Raw genomic sequence first — 4,990 nt, 5'->3', positions numbered from 1 at the left:
CCCCCCCTCCCCCTGCAAAGGGGCGCACGACTCTCACCTTCGAATCTCACCCCCTCTCCCCCCTGCAAAGGGGCGCACAACTCTCACCTTCGACTCTCACCCACTCCTCCCCCCTGCAAAGGAGCGCACGGCTCTCATCTTCGACTCTCACCCCTGCTCCCCCCTGCATCGTAATAGTGACCTTTCCATTACTTAAATGTAAGCAAAATAAACCGAGGAATAAATAGACTTGTACGTGTGAATGTTTGACGAGCGTAGAAGTCGCTTTAATTTTAATATTTGAGCGCATAAATCTTGGGTATTTAATATTTTTCGAATTAATTATTATTAACACGTGGGGAAGAGGGGCCCAATGACAGCTTATTCCGGCCCACCATAAAAAAAAAATTTTTTTTATTGAATAAAATTAGCGTAAAATTTTTTACTTGTGGATTATAATGCGCGTAAATAGCGTATTATTATATAATTTATTTATTAAATTTTAGTTAAGTGAGGAGTCCAGCTAGGTAGACGTAAATTTTAACGATGCAATAGTAGTTAATCTTTGTTCAAGGTTTTCTGAATTCCTATGGTCTACTTTGGGGATATCATATAGCATTCTCCTTCTAATCGGTATTGCATCTCTAATCGTTAATCTTTTCTGCGTGAGTTATACTTCTTTAACTATATTGTCATAAATAAAGTTTTTTCAAAATATTTATTATTAATATATACACATGTAATATATTAATATATTAATTGCATAAAAATACTAAAAAATACATATTATTTTCTATAAGAATTTATTATTAATGCGTCTAGCTAATATTTATTTCTAAACTTCTGCAATCATTGCTCATTTTTTCACAGCTTTTTCAAGCAGTTCTATTTGCAAAGAAAATTAACGAAATCGTATTGATAGTTTTTTTTATATTTGGTCACATTATTTATTTATTTGTGGGTAACTATCTTGGCCAAATTTTAATAGATCATAGTACAGATATCTTTCAAAACATGTAAGTACACATAACGCTTTTAAATATGTTTCAGAATTTTAAAACTTTATAAAAATTTTTTAAATAATATCTATAAACACGAATTCTATTTAATTCTTGTTGTATATTATAACGATAACACAATTAACATACACTTTGACTATCAAGTAGAGTTCAACTTTGAATTTAATAAATCAAGTGTTATTTTAATATTTTATTTTCTTTCTTAAATGTCTTAATATATTTTATTTTATTTCTTTAATGTATTAAATACTTAGTAAAATCATTATTAAACAAATGAATAAAATCCACACTACGAATTTTACGCATTACTAAAATATGGATGGTAATTAAAATATTAAAATGATGACAAAATTGCATTCACATATTAATATAATAGTATACTAACAATGTTAATTAATTATCTTGATATACTAATTATTTATATTTTTTTCATGATAAATTTAACATTATTAACAACAGTTACGGATATATACATACGTAAAAACACTTAAAATAATTTCATATCGTCCTGATGATATGATAATGACAAGCCGTATCTATGATGTCATAAATGATGAAAACTAATACCTAGATAAACTTTTAGATACATCACACGATGGCAAGGCGCGCCTATACAAGCACAAAAATTATTGCCAATTATAATGCAAAGAAGCTTGAGAAGTTGCAAAATGGTTGTAGGCGGAATGTTTGTTCCATCATTGGAAGGCTTTGCAACGGTAAATGCAATACCAGTATAACATATTAAATTTGTTTAGACAAGTCGAGTTAATTTCAGTACCTCATATTAACGTTCAAAGCTTATTCATTCTTTATGTATTTAAAATTTTCTTGCAAAAGTTACATTTATAACTATCTACTTTTTTATGAGTATTATATGTATATAAATTAATTTTTCATATTTTATACTATAGTTAAAAAAATTAAATAAAAATTACTAATATTTAATTTTTTATAACGCATAATTTTGAATTTCAGCTTATGAACACCACTCTGTCGTACTTTACAGTACTCTGGTCGGTACACAAATAATATTATTAAAAAAAATTATGACATAAATTGTTATAGTTAATTCTAAATTATTAAATAAAATATTAATATAATAAAATACTTTAAACGTTTTTATTTTAATTTTTTTAATTTTATGAAAAATGTAAAATTTTTCACTAAAATACAAAATTAAATATTAATTAATAAGTTTACTTTTTTCTTCCTAATTTTGGTTATATTATTGTTAACTGATTAATATTAATAAAAATTGTTAACCAATAGTAAAAATAATGCAATTATGATATTAATAACTTAATAATATCCATTTAATGTATGTGTGTCAATAAGTGCATCAATAGTTTTGATATTTTTACAATTAAATGTTGATTTATAAATACATTATTTGATTAAATCGTAAATCTTTTAGAATATATTGTTTAAGTTATAATAAAAGAATTATATAAAATATTTCTTATACAGATAAATTTTAATATTGATGTTTTTGTATTGCAACAATATAAATATTGAAATATGAAGATTCGTGTATAATAACATTGTAACAAATTTTTTATCTATGATAATTCACACAAACGAAAAAATTTCAATTGAAATATCACAATGCAGCTTTCGCTATCCATAAGTTTATTAGCTTTTATGAAGTAACATTGTCCTATCTGTTGCGCTTGCGCTTACTAAAGGAGGAGAAACATAAAATATTGATATGTACCACGCACTCAAAATTATGACTTATTTATTATTACTCACCATTATTATTCTTTATAGGCATATTTGTAAGTAGATATAGTTCTCTTCTCTAGACGAATAACGCATTTCTTACTTCTTGTTATTATATTATCTCTATTTGCATAAATACACACATTACAGAGAAGTCTAGAAAATGAAAAAATAGTTATGAAAATTTATGTATATTAAAAAAGAAGAAAGTTTCTGTAGATAGTATTAGACAGTGGCTATATGTACAGTATTGTCTATATAGCAGTAACGTATAAACTATCATCTGAAATGGAGTTTCCTGAAGAACAATATTTTAAATTAAATCGTATTTTGTTATCGACAATTGGTCTTTGGCCATATGATAATTTCAAAGTCAGACATATTCGTTTCATACTATCCTTATTAATAATGATATCGCTTACAAGCACTCAGGTATAATTATTTCATTTATATTTTTAATACACATGATTTTATGATATAAATGTCTTATGTGATAATTTAAGTTATAAAAACGTTACGAAATCCATCAATTTTTTATTATTTTGTCGAATATCTTACTGTGTGATATTGTGTTTTCTTATACTTTGTAAAGTCAATTATTATACAAATCATCACGTGCCATAATTTTTGCAGTTGATAAAATTATTTGTTTCGGAATACAGTTTTGACCTTTTTCTAGATATATTTTCTTATAACATCATTTTTTTAATATGCTCCATAAAGTATATCACATTTTATGCTGTCTTAAAAAATGTAAGTTCAAGAGCAATTTAATAAGAAATAAAATATTATATAACAATAATACTTATGATATTTACTAGTAGATTAAAGAAATTCGAGAACGTGTTCGAAATAATAGGAGCGTTTTGACAGATAATCAAGAAATCAAGATAATATGTAACCAGGAAAGCTTTGGAAAATTATTTACAATATCTATAATAAGTAAATGTCAAACAAATACATACTTACTATGACAATAAAATCAATTATTTATGAAGGTATTAAAAATAATAATTTCATAAATAATTGATTTTATCGTAATTGTTTTAATAAAACGAGAAATACATACAAACATACATATAATGTGTGTGTGTGTGTGTGTGTGTGTGTGTGTGTGCGCGCGTGCGTGTGCGTGTGCGTCCGTGCGTGCGTGCGTGCGTGCGTGCGTGCGTGTGTGCGTGCGCATGTGCAGAGTATTTCATTACAAAACCGACATGCTTTGCCAGCGTATTCAGATGATCATTCTAATTGTAACAAGAGTTCATGTACATTATGAGTCGATTCAATTTCGTTTGCGATATGAGCACTTTTGTTGCATAAGACATAATAAAAACTCCGATTTCTATGTAATAATAATCGTTTGATTTATTGATATAAAACCACATTAAATTATAATTATTATATTGACACTCAATAGAAACTCGTTTACGTATTATTCAAATTGTTTATTATGGTACTATAAAGATGCTGTGATCCATGGTTCCAATGTGATTACATCCAATAAATATTAGTAATATCATGACCAATGCTATAACTTTTATTATCGCCTATTATCGCCTATTAACTATTCTGTCATGTTCCTTCTCATGTTTTCCTCGCAAGAATTCGGACATCTTACGTGTTTATGCAGTACCTTTGATGCATTAGCATTTCAGTCTTGGGAACAAAACCGAATCAACCAATGGATATATACACACATGAACTCTTTTATCTTAAATTAATCATTTAAACACGCTAAAGCTTGTGGGTTTCATGACAGTGAAACAACTTAACTCCCGTTGCGCGGACGTAACTCGTCGGTTAATTCGGTCGGGAACGTGAGAGGTTCGTATCGGAGAAGAAGGCACTCACAATTACTATACAGGCTGGTAGTTAATGAAACACTGAAACTTTATTAACTCTAAACAATTTACACGCAATAACTATATACGCAGGGCAACGGTAATGCAGGTCGTGCTGCGCGATCCGCGAAAGGAAATATATATATATATGTACAATGAAACGGCAGCGGAAGTCTGCACGCAAGATTCACGAGAGAAAATATCGGCATATACGGAACGGCAACGCAAGCCTGAACGCAAGATTCGGGAGAGAAAAATATCGGCATACACCGAACGGCAACGTAAGCCGGAACGCAAGATTCGCGTCGGAAAATATATACACATACACGCGAGGCGGAATGCGATGCTCGTGTGCGCCGTGTGAGTCGTGGGCCCGTGCGGTGGCGCGCCCTATATGAATTCGGCGAGCGGGTGCAATACGGCGACAGG

The 4,990-nt window shown here is 29.3% G+C and overlaps 1 protein-coding gene across 1 annotated transcript in view; it reads left to right on the top strand.

Annotated features, from left to right (window-relative positions):
* Window positions 1-4,990, top strand: part of LOC108728852 (uncharacterized) — a 64,620-nt gene that overhangs the window by 17,125 nt on the left and 42,505 nt on the right. The gene's annotated exons all lie outside the window — the stretch shown is intronic.

The sequence above is a fragment of the Mycetomoellerius zeteki genome, unplaced genomic scaffold (genome assembly GCF_001594055.1).
Source record: "Mycetomoellerius zeteki isolate Tzet28-1 unplaced genomic scaffold, Tzet1.0 scaffold653, whole genome shotgun sequence".
Classification (NCBI taxonomy): Eukaryota; Metazoa; Arthropoda; class Insecta; order Hymenoptera; family Formicidae; genus Mycetomoellerius; species Mycetomoellerius zeteki.
This window is presented reverse-complemented; position numbering and strand designations above follow the sequence as displayed.